Source organism: Hemiscyllium ocellatum, chromosome 6 (genome assembly GCF_020745735.1).
Source record: "Hemiscyllium ocellatum isolate sHemOce1 chromosome 6, sHemOce1.pat.X.cur, whole genome shotgun sequence".
Classification (NCBI taxonomy): Eukaryota; Metazoa; Chordata; class Chondrichthyes; order Orectolobiformes; family Hemiscylliidae; genus Hemiscyllium; species Hemiscyllium ocellatum.
The window spans coordinates 38,997,604-39,016,894 of NC_083406.1; the positions used below are offsets into that span (position 1 = coordinate 38,997,604).

General features: G+C 39.7%; 1 protein-coding gene across 2 annotated transcripts in view; it reads right to left on the minus strand.

Annotated features, from left to right (window-relative positions):
• Positions 1-14,238, minus strand: part of slitrk6 (SLIT and NTRK-like family, member 6) — a 33,413-nt gene extending 19,175 nt beyond the window's left edge. Inside the window, exon 1 of one of the 2 annotated variants that reach the window (XM_060826537.1) lies at positions 13,752-14,238. The gene's annotated coding sequence lies outside the window, so the exon portion shown is untranslated. Of the gene's footprint in view, positions 1-13,581; positions 13,616-13,751 lie in introns of those variants that run through there. The other variant, XM_060826538.1, reaches the window with a different exon arrangement.
• Between the last annotated feature and the right edge of the window lie 5,053 nt (positions 14,239-19,291).

Sequence of the window (19,291 nt, forward strand, 5' to 3'; positions counted from 1 at the left end):
CCCACTCGCCTCCCTCTACTTATTTCTCAGCCCCCAACCCCATTCCCAGTCCGAATGAAGGGTCCTGCCCAAAACATCAACATGCCTTCTGACACTGCTTGACCTGCTGTGCTTTATCCAGCTCCTCATTTTACTAACCATGCTTCCTATATTCACATCCAAATCATTTACATGAATGACAATTGACCCTTAGGTTAATCCATCATCAGTCATCTCTCTCTCTCTCTAGTAAGAGAGCACCATATGGTCTGGTAGGACTATGGTGACTTTACTTTTTATGTTGCACCAGAAGTTAAATCATGAATTACCAAATTAGAAAATCTGAAGATTCACCCCATAGTTATGTTCCCTAGTATGTGTTGTTCAGCAAATTTTTATTCCTCCTTGCATTATTTCCCCAATTTGTCAGCTATAATGGAATATAAATAAGAGATGCATATATAAGGTGTTGTTGTAATGTGGAAGAGTATTATGATATAGGCATCTTTTGACAGAATCTGGAAAATGTGATCTGGTGACCTGCCACAACAATGTCTCCTTTTTACTATCTGATTAACATTCATTGAAAAAAAGTATGTCAGAAAGAAATTTTAAAATTATGTCTCTTATAGTTTTTAAATCAAGTGTTGTAACAATGATCCCAAAGTAGCTTTTGAACAAATATATGGAAAAGATAAATAAAGAATCATGGTCTTCCTCAACTTCAAAGATTTACCTGAACTAAGCCCATGTGACAGAAAGGCCCTTAAAATGTATAAAACTTTGATAGTAAGAAAGATTGAGCAACTTAACGGAAAGGTGAGCAGGTTGTTCTCTGAAGAAGCGGCTTGGACTTGCTGGAATTTTTTTTTGAGTATCTGATAAAAGTCTTAGGCTGGATTTTTCACCCTCTTGCTAGTGGCTTTGAAGATAAAGGTGGCACATAAGATCCAGTGGCAATTCTCCTGCCAGTTCCTGCCTGTTCCTGACCTGTTAAAAAGGTGCAGATGGAGGAGTTATTGAACAGCCCGTCCATTGTGCGGTCTATCAAGATTCCAAAGTGGCTAAGTAAGTGGCTGGCCACTTACGTTCCTTAACCTGTTTGGAGAAATATGTTTGCGTATGGTACCCTGTACACTCTAACTTGTTATACTTTAAGTGATCTTTGAGATAGTTATTATCTAGGCATGAAGGCAGGGGTTATAGAATCTTAGAGTCAGAGAGATGCACAGCACGGAAATAGACCCTTCGGTCCAACTTGTCCATGCCAACCAGATATCCCATCTCAATCTAGTCCCACCTTCAGCACCTGGTTCATGCCCCCCCAAACCCTTCCTATTCATATACCCATCCAGATGCCTTTTAAGTGTTGCATTTGTAGTAACCTCTGCCACTTCCTCAGGCAGCTCAAAGCATACACGTACCACCCTCTGTGCCAAACAATTGCCCCAGGTCTCTTTTATATCTTTCCCTTTTCACCCTAAACCTATGCCCTCTACTTCTGGACTCTCCCTCTCCAGGGAAAAGACTTTGTCTATTTATCCAATCCATGCTCTTTATGATTTTATAAACCTCTATAAGGTCACCCCTCAGCTTCCAATGCTCCAGGGAAAACAGGACTATTCAACCTCTCCCGATAGCACAAATCGTCCAACCCTGGAAACATTCTTGTAAATCTTTTCTGAACCATGTCAAGTTTCACAACGCCCTTCCGATAGGAAGGAGACCAGAATTGCACACAATATTCTAAAAGTGGCCTAACCAATGTCCTGTACAGCCGCAACATGACCTCCCAAATCCTGTACGCAATACTCTGCCCAATAAAGGAAAGCATACCAAATGCCTCCTTCACTGTCCTAATTACCTGTGATTCCACTTTCAAGGAGCTATGAACCTGCATTCCAAGGTCTCTTTATTCAGCAAAACTCTCTTGGATCTTACCATTAAGTGTATAAGTCCTGCTAAGATTTGCTTTCCCAAAATGCAGCACCTCGCATTTATCTAAATTAAACTCTCATTGGCCCATCAGTAAAGCATGGAGCATGATGTCACAGTGTGTTGCTTAAATTGTGTAAATTTTAATAATTATAAGAAAATCAATTATTGCAAGGAGCAGCAAAAAAGTAACTAGAACTATTATTCCCAACTTGACATTGCTGGATGAGTCAGTACAGCTATGAATTTTTCAGTCCTGTCCCTATGGGGAAGAAAGTTGATTCGAAACAGAATTGGAATATTTCCAGTTTTAATAGCAAAATTATGAGATAGCCACAGAGCTAAACAGAAAATGTGAATGAGTAAGAGCTGCGATCCTGCTATCAGTACTGGGGGACAAGTACTACAAGCTCAGTTACAACCCAGACCTCACAGAGTTGCAGAACAGCCAGACTGGAGAAAATTTGAAGTCTGTGAAGATCCACTTTGAGCCTTCTACTAATGTTACTTATGAATGGTACATGTTTAACTAGAGCACGAAGAGAAGGAAAATTTTGATCAGGGTCTGCACTGTGACATCTAACTAAATCTTAACTGAAGTATGATCTCAATTGAAAAAAAAATTAGGAATTAGAGATTCTAAAATGCTAATGTGTTTGCTGAGAGAAGAAAAGTCATGCTCAAGAAAACAACTGACGTGCAGAAGTTCTGAGGTTCCTGCAAGTCCTGACCTGAACATCGTCTCTGATAGCAGTAAGAACAGGGATATTACAACCCATGGAATCATGCAGTGTTGAAATGTATTCCCAGGGTGACTGTTATTGCACACCTACAAATTAGCATGAACACAGTTTAATGGCCTGATGCCAGTTCTGAGGGAGCCGTCAGGATGAGGAACAGCCAGCATCTGCTTTGCCTGGTTGGCATGACCCCAGGTCTTGTACTGCAGGACCTTTATAATGTCTATTGTATATCCATTTGGCAAGTTATTTGTATAAGTCAGTGAAATAGGAAGAATCCCACTCTACTGTCCTACTGAACACTTGGATTTTTGATCTCTGTAATCCTTTGACCTAATTATTTTATGTCATTAATGCCTAATTACTGATGCCACTGATAACTGTCACCTTAGGGTTGGATTTGGGTAGATCATTGCAGATTATCTATGGACACAAGAAAGTCATGATACTAATAATCACTTCCAGCTGTTAATAACTTGCTTATAAAATTTTCATTTTTAACTTCACAATATTACGCAATCCTTTCCATTTGCAGAATTTTAACTGTTCACTTCATGTCCAAACTTGTTCAGCCCTTTCTGAGACTTTCTATTGCCTACTATCAAAAAGCTCCACTTTTATGAAATCCTTTGAATCTGTTGCAAATCTTTTTATACTTGATCATTAACTTTGCACTTTGAATCTGCCATTTATTGCTTTAGATGTACATCATGTTGATTACTACATATCAAATATTCTCTTGTTTTAAGGTAAATTTGTATTATTTCAAATAGTTCTTACTGGATATTGTCAGCAGTCTGCTAAAATGGCAGAAATTGACGTGTTCATGTGACAATATTGTAGTAGATTGCAACTGTATAAAGTGTCTCAATGCTCAACAATTCTAGTCAAACCTCCCTTGAATTCCTGGGATGTGGCTACATGTTTAATTCTATCAGCATGAACTATTATTTTTTGGGCAGTGGCTACTTACATCAATAAAGAAAGAAAGAGTATTGCACACATCCGGTAACAGTCAGTATAATATCACATAAAACACCATATTAGATTCAGCTGTGTCATCCATTTCCCAGAGATCCCAGATATTCTTTCAATGATTTGTAAAATCCAGATGTTAACTTACATCATCCCAGATTTATGCTTTTCTTATCCATCAAAGACCAGCTGAAATTTAGACTAATCTGTGGTATACCTGCTCTGAGGGTGTTACATGAAGCAAACAACCACAAAAAAGGTAACATTTTTGGACAGCTTAATTTGTGTATATACATGCTGCTAACATAATTTTGCATCAATTATAAGATTATCTATTGGATTTATAACACAAATGACTTTATTTGGAGAAGAAAACTGAAGAGAACAAAAAAGTCACTCCAGATTTCAAAAGGAAGCAATATCTTTTGGAGAATACATAAGTTTTTTTTAACTCACTTAAGAAACATGAATTTGCCACTCAATCATATGGAATGACATATTCCTCAGGAGTAATTCTACTTCTACCTGTCAAAATAGAACAACCCTGACATTAAAGATGCTATAACATCTTTATCACCCAGCAATGTAGCATTCTTTCCCCAGACGATCAATAGTATATCATTCTTTGAATAATTAAAATAAACATAGATACAGCATGTTCACGAAGTGTATGAAAACACAGATTGGAAAAAAAACCCTGTGACATAATTTTTCATCGTAAATTATTTTTGTTGACGTCTTAAGCTGTGTTCTGCTACTTTATGCTCAGTTTAAATTTCTCAATTCAGTGATAATCTTTGTAACTATACTCAGGCAGTACATTTGTATTTATTAAAATAAAACATATTTATTTTAGAAATATTTATCTCAATGCAACAATGGGCTATCACTCCACTATTAAGCCAGTCATTAATAGACTGAACACATTTTCACGTGATAATAATTTCTATTAGATGGAGGCATAGGGTCCAATTTTGAAAATGTTTTACTTACATAAACTATTACATGAATACTTTGCCACACCGTTCTTTTATTCATTGTTTTAACAGGGCTGTTTGTCTGATGAAAATAAATGTGTGAAGCACTTGCATGCTAAAATGTCTAATAATTACTTTGAATGAGCCATTTTTGAAAAAAATGGACTATTAAAAGCATTTCAAACCTCAGTTGATTTTATGAAGAGTTAAATTATGTATTTCTTTAGGGATGGATCAGAGCAGACCACTGCCTGTTGCATTACATTACATAACATCTTAATAGTCAAAATACTCCAAAATATTTTATGTTTTGAATTTGTTGTGTGGGTAAACACAGTTCTCCACATAATTATTCACCCAAACAGCACAAGCTTTACTTGAGCTCAGCGGTGAAATATATTTGCATCACATAAAGTTATAAAGCAAGACGTTGTGGATCACACTCCTCAGCTGTGTTGTTAACTAGTCTTAATTAAGATCATACAAACAAAGAATTTTTATTGCACAGATAACAGCCCGTTGTCCACCATGTCCACACTGGCCAAGAAATGAAATGGCCAATGTCATGTTACTTTCTAGCATGAGGAGGTACTGACCTTGTGGTATTATCACTGGACTATTAATCCAGAGAGGAGAAAGTGAGGACTGCAGATGCTGGAGATCAGAGCTGAAAAATGTGTTGCTGGAAAAGCGCAGCAGGTCAGGCAGCATCCAAGGAGGGTTAGGGCTGGGACTGAGATAAGGTTGGGGGAGGGGAAATGAGGAAACTGGAGAAATCTGCATTCATCCCTTGTGGTTATGCAGATTTCTCCAGCTTCCTCATTTCCCCTATCCCCACCTTATCTCAGTCCCAACCCTCGGACTCAGCACCGCCTTCTTGACTTGCAATTTTCTTCCCGACCTCTCCACCCCCACCCCCTCTCCGGCCTATCAGCCTCACCTTAACCTCCTTCCGCCTATCGCATTCCCAACGCCCCTCCCCCAAGTCTGTCCTCCCTACCTTTTATCTTTGCCTGCTTGGCACAACCCCTGCTCCTTGGATGCTGCCTGACCTGCTGCGCTTTTCCAGCAACACATTTTTCAGTATTAATCCAAAGACCCAGGTAATATCAATGTGATCTGGGTTTGAATCTTGCCATAATAGGAATTTGAATTCAACTCTTAAAAAAAAATCTGAAATTGGAGTCTAATGATGACTGTGCATTGTCAATTGTCAAAAAAAAATCTTGTTCACTAATGTCCTTTAGGGAAGGTAACTGCCATCCTTGCCAAGTCTGAACTACATATGACTGCAGATCCACACAATATTGTTGACTCTAAACATCCATTTGGACAATTTGGGAAGGGCAATAAATAGTGGCCTAGCCAGCAATGCCCACACAAATACCCAAATATATTTAGCCACTGAGTTCAAAGATTGACCCATAAACTACTGGTTAAGGAATCTGAATATATTTTAGTGAGTTGCAGGTTTCTCTTTCTACTAGTGTTTCAGGCAGCAAGTTTCAGACCTCTACTGCCTTCCAGGTGAAAAATGTTCCATCATTTTCCCCCTAACCTTTCTATTTTAATCTTATGCCCCTTCGTCACTAACCTCTCTGCTAAGTAGGCTCTTTCCATCCACTCAATATAGGTCCCTCATAGCTTTGTACTTTGAATTAAATTTCACCTCAGTCTACTGTGTTCTGAGGAAAATGATCCATGTGCTTTCAACAACAGATGAATAAGTTGAACGAATAGACAGATTTTAAGTTACCAATGTGTTGAAGAAAGTGGCCAATAAAGTAGTTTTGAGGCTGGTATAAGATCAACTGTAATTGTATTAAAAGGCGGAACAGGCTCAAGTGGCTGAATCTCCTATTCCTGGACTGAGGTTCTTATTCAAGCTTTCTACTTTGCTGGTTTTCAAGTCCTGGCATCATCTCACAAACCTTCTTTGTACTCTAATTAGTGCATCCTTTCTGTGATAAAGTGATCAGATCTGCATGCAGTTATTAAGTTGTGGCCAAATTGCTGATTTATCCAATTCCAGCAGAGTTTTCCTGCTTATGTATTCTATACATCAGCGAATAGAGGAATGGATTTCAGGTGCCCTCTTCATCAGGTCATAAAGAGACCTTAATTTTTGTTCTTGAACTCTTATCTGAGGGCTCCTTGCTATAAAATGTACCTAACTGGATATCAAGTGAGGATAGAATTGGCCTCAGTCATACTTACACACACTGTTGCTAGCATCTTGAGTGCAGAATCTGCCAGCTGTTATGCAAAGTTGGCTAATCTTTGTTAAACCACATGCTGGTTCTGAACAGAGCCCAAGTGCAGCTACAAAAGAGATTTTCTGGCAATGACAATGTTTGATGTTTGCAGAATGTCCAAACTTTAAAAATTTCATTCAGTGTTCTCAAAATTCACATGAAGCTCAGTGAAATATCAGAGCAACTTTTAAAATTTAATTTTGCACCAGCCAAGTTAAATCAGCCTTCCTTTTGAAAGGACAAATATCTCTCTGGTTAATGCACTTGGATTTTATTTAGCCCATTCTTTCATTGAATGTAGGTATCAGTGGAAAAGCCAAGATTTGTTGCCCATCCCTAACTCTGGCAGTGAGCCATCACTTGGAACTGTTTGTGCAAGTAAACCTACATCGCTGTTCAGGGACACCCAGGATTTTGGATCCAGCATTAGTAAAGGATTCATGATATAGTTCCAACTTAGGATGGCATGTGACTCAGAGGGGAGTTTGGGGATAATGGTGTTCTTGTGAATCTGCTGCTCTAGTCCATCAAACTGCGAGAGATAATACGTTTAGAAGGTCCTGTCAACGAAGCTTGGATGAGATGTTGTAACATACGCTGTAAATATATTACATCCTGCTGCCACCATGGACTGCTATAGGAGGGAGTGAATACTTGTTGATGGAAAGAATGCTGACCAAGCAGACTGCTTTGTCTTGGATGATAATGAGCTTCTTGTGTGTTGTTGTAGTTGCTCATCCAGATTACTGAAGAATATTCCATCAAACTCCTGACTGGAGCCTGTAGATGGTGGGCAGTCTGTTGGGAGTCAGGATGTTAGTTATTCACTGCAGGATTCCTAGCCTCTGACCTTCTCTTGTAAACCGTATATTCATATGTCTAGTCCAATTCAGTTTCTGGTCAATGGTAGTTCCATTGAATATGAAAGACAGACAGATGGTCAGGTTATTTATTTTTTTTTGTTAGGGATAATCATTAACTGGCATTATTTGAGCACAAATGTTACTTGTTACTTGTCAACCCAAGCCCCGGATGACATCCAGCTGTCAGCTTAGATGACACACAGCAACCGAGAACAAACTAGACTGCGCTTCTTTCAGAAATTGAATACACCCATGCACAGTTGCAGTTAGTACTTCACATAATGGGATAACACACCAGTGCCTGGTTGTGTAGTCTCACTTGACAGGAGCGTGAGTCAGAGAATTGGATGTCATTCAGTTTAATGGATGAGAAACTGTGAGTTGTGTGGACTAAATCCAAATCAGAAGATAGGTTTTCAACTTGCAGCAGGACATTAAAATGAAGATTTTGTTCCTTTACTTAAAGAAATCAATTTTGATTTCTATTTATCTCATCAAGATTCACACATTCATTCAGCTAGTATAATTGTACCAGAAACCAAGACTCTGAAAAGTTAAATTCTCTTCTGAATAGTGCATTGTATAGGAAATAATCTTGCATTCCACAGTTGAGGTAATGTACTTCCTAATGCTTTAGTGATTTTTAAAAACAAATTGCCTTCTCAAACATTGTTCTTAATGATACACTAAAACTGAAAGTTATCTTTTTCAATCCTCTTAGATTAATTTTATTGCATTCATGCATCATATATTGTTACATGAATATGAGCAATATTTTCAATGAGTAGTAATACATTTCAAATCTTTGCATGCTTTTGCTCTGGTTTCTATTCCTCTCAGCCAGAAACTTTTAACACTAAAGTTGGCATCAATATCTAAATCAGTTTTATTAATATGAAGTGGCTCAAGTCTGAACACGACCTCCACAGGAGATCATTCGACACTTCAACCTATCAGTGAGACTTCCCTCTCTCCCTCCTGACTAAGAGTGGCAATTTTTTAAAACAACTTGGCATCGAATTCCATATTTATTTTTCTAACCTTTGTTCTCTACTTTTTATTAAATCTATAAATTTCATGTATGATTCTGTGTCTCTGTGCATCTACTTTTAACTCTTTGCCTTTTGGTTTTCTTGACACTAGGATTGTTTTCTTGCTCCAATTCTTTCAAATAATGCAGCTTTTTAAAAAAAACTGACTATTATTTCTCTTCCCATATGCTTGTACCTCTTTCAATTCTTAGTATTGCTGTAGATGTTGAATATTTTACCAAAACAATGAGTGACAAGAGACCATTTGATCTATTTTTGATTCAATCAGAAGGAAACTGCTGGCAGAGGTAATATATAAATAGGAATATTTTGAAATTAATCAGCATATACAGCAATGGGTGGGCAAAGTCACTATGCCCTGAAATGAATGAGATCAGGTATGGAGAATGTTGCAATAACGAGTAATGCTGAATGCAGGATTGCTTTAAATATATAGCTCTGCAGCGAACAATGCCTGACATCCATAGAGAGCACAAGCCAAAGAAATTATGATAAGGATTCAGCTCACTAAGAGCAGATGTAGGACAAATAGGCTGGTACATGTTGTCACAATTCCATGCTATCTGCTATCTTTATACAAAATTACATGTGCCATATCTGAGAAAGACAACAGAAGTAGCACTCTAGTGCTTGATAGTGGAGAGGTCAAACCACAAGATAATTACTAATGATGCTAAGATCTAATAGCTGGCATTATATCTACTACCAATGTAGTAAGGCATGCATTGTGCCTTTTTCATGCCAACCTCTGAAATTACTATTTTAATAATTTTATGATGAATCATGTAACCGTGTAGGCGACTAGTACAATGCAAAGGAAAATTACAGCTTAACCATATCGGTGGCACATTCTTGCATCAGTTCGTGAAGGTTAGATATTTGAAAATCTCAAAGCAGACCACATATTGAACATAAGGGGAATTTTCACATTGAACAACAAGACCTTGCTTGGTCACTTGACCACCTGACATGGAAATAATAGCCAGGTGAAATAAAATATTCTTGTGACCATTTTCAACAAAATTCATTTTCTTACTCATGATTAATGAATGTCAAAGTTCAGCAATAGGCATTGGTGTTATTCTGAAATATGATGCTGTGAATTTCATCTATGACTTATATGCAGATGCATCTATTCTAGAATGTGATAATAAGCGTAACCTTAGTTTGAATGTGCATGTTTCATATCAGTATCTCTGGAACATGAGAAAGAATTAGCAGGCAAACGTTATTTGCCTACTGTGTATCACATTGATGTAACTAATAATGAAAAACTGAACATCTAAAGGACTTCAGTTCCTGGAAGCTTTTTTTGAATGTTAAGAGTGGACAGGTGCTCACTTAAACAGTTCAGTTATTTGTGTTGAAATTGAACTAAATGTTATTAGCATACAATGGTGTTAATGGGTTGAGACATATTTATGTTTACAATAAGTATGATTAAGGCATCATAAAAATACTCATTTAAATAAATGCTTTTGAGCAAACTTGAATTTCATCCAAATTACTAATATATTTATAAGCTAAATATCACACAGAAAAATGTCACCTACTTTAATGAATTAATTTTTAAAGTGCCTAACCAATCCTTAAGTTAAACTGAAACCTATTTTCATAGTCTCTAGAAATTGTTTCTGAGCTCCTATCCAGAATGTCAAATGGGAGACTGGATCACAAGTCTTATGCCATTGCACTTTGGTTGGTCCCATTTTCATTTCGAAGTCAGAAGAGTGTGGGTTCAGTTCCACTCCAGGCCTTGAGCACAAAGATTCTGACTAACATTAAGTGGGGATTGTGCTACTTTTGGAAATAGATGACTCCAGAGATGGTCCCATGCAACTTTTCCTCACACCAAGATTAAGTAGATGTAGTAGATCTCATGGTATAATTTCAAAGAACAGCTTTTAAGGATATTATCTCCATTTGCAGGTCAATAACTATCATTCAATCAACACCAGTGCAAAAGACAAGCTTGAAGTATTTGTAACCATCATCAGCAGAAGTGCCAAGTGGACGGTCCATTCCTATCCCCATCTGAAGTCTCCAGCATTACAGATACCATTCTCCAGACAACTTGATTCACTCCACTCAATTTCAAAAAATGGCTGAAAGCACTTGATACAGCATAAGCAATAGGCCCTGACAACATTCTGGCATTAGGGTTTGAGAACTAACCGTGTCCTTGCGCAAACTGTTCTACTCATCTAACCTGGTCCAGTTACAGCACCATTTTACAAATATCAGCAAAGTGATGCAAGGTATTCTCCAAAATGATACCAAACAGCACATACTCAGCCATATCTGGCTCATTCACACTCAGTTTACATTCATTAGACCCATCCATCTCCTAACCTCATCTGAGCCCTGGTCAAAACATGGTCAAATGAGCTGAATTCAACAGGGAACGCAAGAATGGCTGTCCTTGACATCAAAGCTGTGATTGACCAAGTATGGCATCAAAGAGCTGTGGCAGAACTGGACAATGTTGACAGCAGTCCCTCCACTGGTTTGAGTGATAACTAGTACATAGGAAGATCCATTGTTGCAGGTGAACCATCTCTGTCCATTTGTGACTTTCAGATACAAAAGCAGATTGTGCCCATATGCAACAGGATCTTAGCATCATTTAGGCTTGAGCTGGTAATAATTATGCCTTACAAGCACCGAACAATGACCAAGTTCAATAGGAGAGAATCTAATCATCTCCTCGCAACATTTAGTGGTATCGCATCACTAAGTTCCCAATTATGAACATCCTGGAGATTATCAATGACCAGAAAATTAATAGGTCAAAGATATGCAGGGCCGCTGAATTGACTGTGTTAAGTCGTCCATAATGTTAGGTGTATTAATCAGAGGGAAATGGGTCTGGTGGGTTACTCTTCAGAGGGTCGGTGTGGACTTGTTGGGCCGAAGGGCCTGTTTCCACACTATAGGGAATTTAATCTAAAATGCAGTTAGTTCATAGCATATAAAACAGCTGGAGATCCGATATTATAGTGAAGACCCAGAACATTCTATTTTGGCAACATTGTAAGCGTGCCTGTACAAACCTTTTATCGAAATTTCTCTCAAAGTTTTCGAACACATGGCATTGCTCCAGTCAACCACTTACCTTGATCTTTTTTTTCTTTTTAAAAGTTATTATTTGTTTGATATGAGTTATTTTCTCAAACGCAAGTGCGTCTTCATTAATTCTCCTTCTGGGCTACGAGTCCATTTTTGAAAACTAGGATTACAAACTGCTTCAGGCAATTGCCTGATTGCCTCAAACGCTGGCCGGATTGTGGAGAGGTTTCGCAAACCCTGAGCAGCGGAGCGATACGAGGGGCAAGCTGTCACCAACAATGACCTGTGCTCTTTACCTTAGTCCGGACGGCTGTGGCAAGCTGTTAGTACAATTTTCTGGTTAACTGCCAACATGATTGCTTGCTCTGACCTGCTGCTCAGATTAGGATCTACTGTAAATGTAGGTCAAAGTGATTATAAATCGGGAACACAGACATGCACGACAATTATTTGCTGAAATGCCATTTGCACGGAAGTCGTTTTACCACTCAGAAAATGCCTGGTGCACATTGTTGACCTAATATTATTAATTTCTGGTAGAAATCCCCGTCCGGGATGTGTGTGTGTGTTTGTGAGTGTGTTCGGATCTGGTCCTCTATTTTCTGAGTCCAGCTGCAAATAACCGAAACCTTTCACCACTTCCGAGGAAGCTTCCGATAGGATCGAGATACCCCGAACTGTTTTGCAAACATGATTTGGAGATGCCGGTGTTGGACTGGGGTGTACAAAGTTAAAAATCACACAACACCAGGTTGAATTGGAAGCATACACTAGCTTTCGGAGCGACTCTCCTTCATCAGGTGATAGTGGAGGGCTCAATCCTAACAGAATTTATAGCAAAAATTTAGTGTGATGGAACTGAAATTATACATTGAAAAATTGATTGTCTGTTAAGCCTTTCATCTGTTAGAGTACAGTGATAGTTTCACTACTTTCGTTCTTTCACATGAATCAATTTTTCAATGTATAATTTCAGTTACATCACACTGTAAATTTTTGCTATAAATTCTGTGTGTTAGGATTGAGCCCTCCACTATCATCTGATGAAGGAGAGTCGCTCCGAAAGCTAGTGCTTCCAATTCAACCTGTTGGACTATAACCTGGTGTTGTGTGATTTTTAACTCTGTTTTGCAAACGAACGTCTGCAGAAGGAATTTCTCACAAGATTTTGACTGAGCCCCGATTTGGGGGCGGGGGCGGGGGAGGGGGTTGCTCTACGAACACCTACACTGAATTCAGTTTTCCATAAGTGACATTCTCCTAAATAACACTATACCACAAAGGCAATTACTCGGCATGCAAACACAACTGGGCATTAAATGTTTGACACCATTTGACTGTCATCGTTCATTACTTTGCAAGGGCTATTATCGACTTACTTAAAGTCACAGGAACAGGACTTTATAGGAACAATCGCGTCTGGTATCTCGAAGGTGATCCTTCCAAAGGGACAAAATCGCGCGAGCTCTCCAAGCCCTTCATTATATTCTCCTTTGATATTGTTCTAAAATAACTCTCAAATTCCAGAAAAAAAAAGCCACCTACCCCAACATCAAGCAAACACCGGCGTCAGTAACTGTTTACGCCGCGTTTGTATTCACTGGACATTTTTAACTTAAGCCAGGAAAGCAGTCTATGTGATTTATCTCTCTTTCCCTTTCCATATGATGCGATGCCTTGCTGGACGACACTGGGGTGGGGGGTGGGGGAAGCAGCTAGGAAGGAGCTCCTCTTACCTGCAAAGCGGCCGGTCTGTCCCAGAAACAGAGTCGACTGAGATCCGCCAGTTATCTGGAGAGTCACGCGAGGTGCAGCCCGCATTTTGTCTTAAAGGCAACAAGCGGCGTATCAAACAAACTGCGTTTTCTAAGACAGGATGCAGGTGTAACGTTTCAGATTCACTTACCCGTAAGTGCAGCCTACCGAGAAGCCGAGTTGCACAGGTTCTCAGCGATGTAGATTGGCAGAAGAGACAAGCGAAGTTTCCTCTCACTCGGCGTCTCCTCTCAGACAACGCAATCGTCTCATTTTGACCCGTATCAGTGTCCCAAGTCCGGAGTTATACTGACGCTGGCGGTGTGTGGAAGTCAAACACACGCTCGCAGGAACTTGATTTAAAATTAAAAAAAAACACGATTGTGAAGAACTGATACTTCTCAAAACTGTGTTCACACTCCAACAAACACGACCTATTCCGGTGACAGTTTCCTCAGATGCTATTGCAGTTTTGTAAACGGTTTCCTTTCTTCTTTCTGTGGTTCCTGTACAATAACGCCAATAGCAGAGAGAGAGAGAGGGAGAAACACAGAGCGGAATACGCGCTAGAGCTGCAAAGCTACTGTTTTCCTGGTGTTCTCTCAGATTGCCAGAGGTTTTTTGTTTAGGAGACTTCTTTTGACTTCTGAATCAGCTCAGAAGCCCTGCCCCCTTCAAACTCGCTTTTAATCAGCTTTCGTTGGAGCTCCACCCTAGCGATTTGCATGAAGCCTCAGCCCCTCCCTTTCCCACCCCCTGTCCTCAGTCCTACCTCAACCCTCCCGAACCTCTCAGAGGTGAGCAGGATTCTCAGAGGGGCGCCGAGACTGAGTGCGTCACTGCAACATTTCACATTCACGCTGCAGCGATAGGTATGTGCACGGCTCCGCATCGCTCCTCAGGAACAGGGTTTTTTTTTGCCTTTTGGACCGAATTCATTTGATTGAAAACATCAAAGCTTTGCGGATTCCGGAATCTTCAATGAAAGCAGCAAGGGCTGGAGAATCCAGGCAGTTCCGGCACCATGTGTGCAGAGAGAACGAGCAGTCTCTCCACAGACTTTGCTGAGTTTCTCCAGCACCCACGGTCTTTTTTTTAAAAGTGTTAAACCGGTGACAATAAACGGCTGGCAAGAGGGGGAGAGTGATGAGGAAACATGAGTAGTATCCACCGTGGGACAGTGCCTGAATGGACCTGTTCAACTCTTTCAAGCCCATTATGGGGATTTATTTTTTTTAAAAATGATGTGCATTTTACCAGGCCTGAGATTTGATCTACACCAGCGCCCTGCCAGTACGGTGCATTCTCGCTAGGTTGGGTAGGGAGTACTTGGTTAAAGTAAAATCGACCCTGATCTTCAAACAAACAGTACAAGATGTATGCCGCTTGCAAAAAAAAAGCCAGGCACACTGACACTTTGACTCGGTTTGCCTTCCACATAGAGTGTACTGTGGCTTCATGCATCCGTGTGTGCTTCTTTCTAATCGAATCATACACTTAAAAAAAACTTTTCTCTGATAAGAGATAAAGCATTGCAGCATCATACACGATAGCAGTAAAAAGTAATTCTTATTGACTATATTTTGTGATTTTAACCTTTCGCTGATATACTTCCCCAAAAGGTAAAATAGAAAATAGCTCATGTCTCGTTTGCAGTTAGTTGTATGTACACTCCCGTTCGGCAGGTAAACCAGATCCAGTTAGTAGAACTCATCGCAGACTTCTTAAAACACAATGTGTGGGATAAATGCCTGATTTCAAATAAAGATGCTACACAATATCTTTTTGTTTCTCTCCATGACAAAGGTAACACGAACTTCTGGGATCAAATTGTTCTCATTTGCTTTGCCAAATGAACTTCCCCCGAACACAGCCACACACTGCTTTCGGCAGACCCAACCGCTTTGTGCAATTTATGGCGTTCCAGCAGACAGCTAACTGTCTCACTATGTGACGAGTGGAATCCTATCTGGGAGGGTTTTTTCCCCCCCCTGAATTTATAGAGTTGACCACATCAGTGTGGCCTGATTACTTTGCAACGCCACCCTAATGACATGTCTGCATTACAGTGACAGCGAGCCGGAAACAAGATTCTGAACTGCAATTCAACATCGCCCTCTCCTGACCGTAAATCATGCAGGAATAATTGGCAATCCGGTCAGTGTTGCAGGACATCAGTTTTGTTTTGAGCACGAATTCTTATCCGTCCGAAACTGTTTTGCTGCCCCTGTAGTTTAGTGTAGTTGAACATCTCATTAATGATTAAATAGCCACTTCTCTTCAAGCGTGAAATATGCCGTGCACAGATATTTATTTTAAATGGTTTACTTTTGGCAAGCATTTCCTTTAATGACGCATATTGTCTAAACGTATCGTGGGCATTCAATGTTTCAGTGCATTGATTTCAGGGAATGTTAGTCTTTCTCGCACTGTGGTGTGATCACGAAACACATTTCAGTCTGTTCAGCCATGCTATAACACACCTCTGGAGCAGGTGCGATTTGAGCCAGGGCTGCCTCACGCAGATACTGTATAGGGGGACTACCTAATGTCCTCATAATGCACATCATAATCTTTTCTAATCAACCAACTCAGACATATAGGTGCCCCCAACTCAAAGTTGGGGCACTAACAGCGCGCCACAAAAAAAACCGAATAACGCACATTATAGTTTTTAAAATCAACTTGCTAAAGAGATATTACGATACACCACTGGAGCAGGTACGATTTAAACTTGGGTCTCCTGGTTCAGATGGAGGGACTTTACCATTGCACACAAAAGCCCTCGACACATTGCATTTTTTTTCTTATGGGATGATTGAACCCTGAAGCAGATGGGACTTGAACTCACGCCTCTGGAGAGAGGGATAAAACTTCTAAAGAGCCTCCCAAGCACACATTTTAACTTTTGAAAAACTAACCATGTTATTGCACACGTCTGGAAGCAGGTGGGATCTGAAGCCGGACCTTTTGATCTCGGACTAGGGACGATAGGACCCTCAAACACTTTACTTTTCATTATACACCCTCCTCCCCCCACCCCTGAGCAGGTGGGATTTGAACTGGGGTCTCTTTGTTCAGGAGTAGGGACTCTAGATTCCCTCCAGTATGGAAACAGGCCCTTTGAAAACTAACTCACCCAGACCCATTCCTCATATTCACCCCTTGAGCATGACCAATTCACCTAACCTGCACATCTTTTGGATTGTGGAAGGAAACCCATGTAGACACGGTGGGGGAGGGGGGGGGGGGGGGGAAGAATGTGCAAACTCCACACAGTCAGTCACCCAAGGCAGGAATCAAAACTGGGTCGCTGGTGCTGTGACACAGCAGTGCTAACCACTGTGCCACCATGCCACCTACTACTGCTGCATCACAAGAGCACCCTCAAATGCACAATACATTTTTTAAAAAACTACTTTTCCAATCAACCTGTTCAGAGACATTATTACATACTTCTGGAGCAGGTGGGACTTGAAGCTGGGATTCCCAGTCCAGGGGTAGGAATGAACACTGCCTCTGCACCACAAGAGCCCCTATACTGGTGCAAAATGCATGTTCCAGGTGCTCCTACAAATGTAGATTTGCTCACTTTATCCTGTGGTTTTTAAAATTGCTCATGAAATAGACAGGCAGCAATTATATCCATAGCTAATGGGAAAATAGTTTGACATGGAAAATGTATATCTGAACCCAGAGTTGGAAATAAATTGCAAAGATGCCAACATTTGTGAAATGTGTTAGCTGTTAGAAAAATGATTTAATTCTTTCTAAACCACAGATGCTGATTTATTACACTTGTGCAACATCAATTATAACTGTAAACATTGTGGTGCAGTTTCCGACGGTTAGGCTTTAGTACATGCTTCATATAAAAAGAAGTCATTTGCATAATCACAAATGATTTTGCATGAACCAGCAAAAATGGCTACTGGCAGTGGAGAACAGAATATTTTTTTTCCCTTTACATTGGCACACATAGAAGTGGCAACTGGGCAGTTTCACTAATTTAGCAAAAAGTGATTTTTATCAAACATAGACAAAAAAAATTAAGAAGATTATCTAGCCCTCTGATTTTTTTTAAATCATTCACTAATTCATTCACTGGCTTGGTCAGTATTTGGTGTCAACCTCAAACTTTCCTTGAGAAGATGGTGGTGAGCTGTGGTCCATATGGTTTGGCTACACCCACAGTGCTGCTAGGAGGCAAGCCCCAGGAATTTAGCCCAGCCTGAAGGATTGGCAATATAGTTACATGTCAGAACAGTATGCAACTTGGAAGGGAACTTGCAGGTGGCGGTGCTCCCACGCATCTGTTTCCCTTGCACTTCTGGGTGGTATAGCTGCAGATTTGGAAGATGCTGTAAAAGATCCTTGGTGAGGTGTTGTGGATTCAGTAATGGTAATAACATTGAACATCAAGAGGTGGATCAGATTATTTCTTGCTGGAGATTGTGATTGTCCATTTATCTTGCCTTGACATTAAATTCCATTGCTGTAGTTGAATCCCTGCCTATTAACATTCAAGTAGTTACCATTGACCAGATGGAGAACTGGACTATCTATTTTAAGACTGCAGCTACAAGAACAGGTCAAAAGCTAAGAATCCTGCAGTTAGTGATTGAACTTGATTGAACATCATTGAAAATTACTTTAACAAAGTTAATTGGAGCTAGGACTAATTTCATTAATGTGCTCTAAGTAATTTTTCAATATGTTAAATATTTTGTGACTTATAGAAATATTTAAAAGAAAAGGAATGTGTCCATTGAAGAAAACTAATACAATTTGATCAATCAGTAGAAAAATGCACTATTGACTTATAGGCATTGTGGCCAGGGCTAGATTTGGCTGGACTATTGTTGAACCATCATAAAAAAAATCACAAGATCTTAAATGTGAATAGTTTTCATTATTTTTGATAATTCCTGCATCCTTTGAGCTAGTTTGCTCAGTGGTACCTGGAGTGTGTTGTCATCACTGCCATAAAATTGTGGAAAGTTGACCTCATTATGGGCTTTCTGGCTTTTCATCCAGGCATATTTATTGATGTTAATTCATGCTGGGCTGCTGAAGTGACATGTATCGCAGTAAAATAACTCAAAGGAGAAAAACACTGAGCTAGCATATTTTCCCAAATTTTACTCTTGTGACACTGTTTTAATATGTTTAGAAAAAAGATGAACAAACTTGTCACTTTCTCAAATTTTGCTCATAATGTAATTTTAATGTGAAGAACACTTTGATAGTCATAGGATATTCTTGACAGCTGTTGAGAGCAGATATGGAGTAGCGGGAAGTCCTTCTGATCTTTTAAAGTAGAAGTCTAGAGGGAACACTATCAATATTAAAGTACTCCATTATCTAGATATTCAACAAAAACTGAAGAGAAAAGCAATCACTTATCTTGAACAAGATAATCATTATATTTATCACAACATCATTCCTTGGAATCTCCCCTCTCACTGAGTCGAGTCAGGAAGTGGCTTCACAAAGGAAATTGGTATTTTGATTGATCATCACAGAATTCCGATAGTGTGGAAACAAGCTGTTTGGCCCATCGCTTCCACACCAACCCATCGAAGAACATTCCACCCAGAGTATTCCTCCCTCTATCCTATCCGTGTAAATGTGTATTTCCCATGGCTAATCCACCCAGTTTATACATCTAAGGACACTACAGGGCAATGT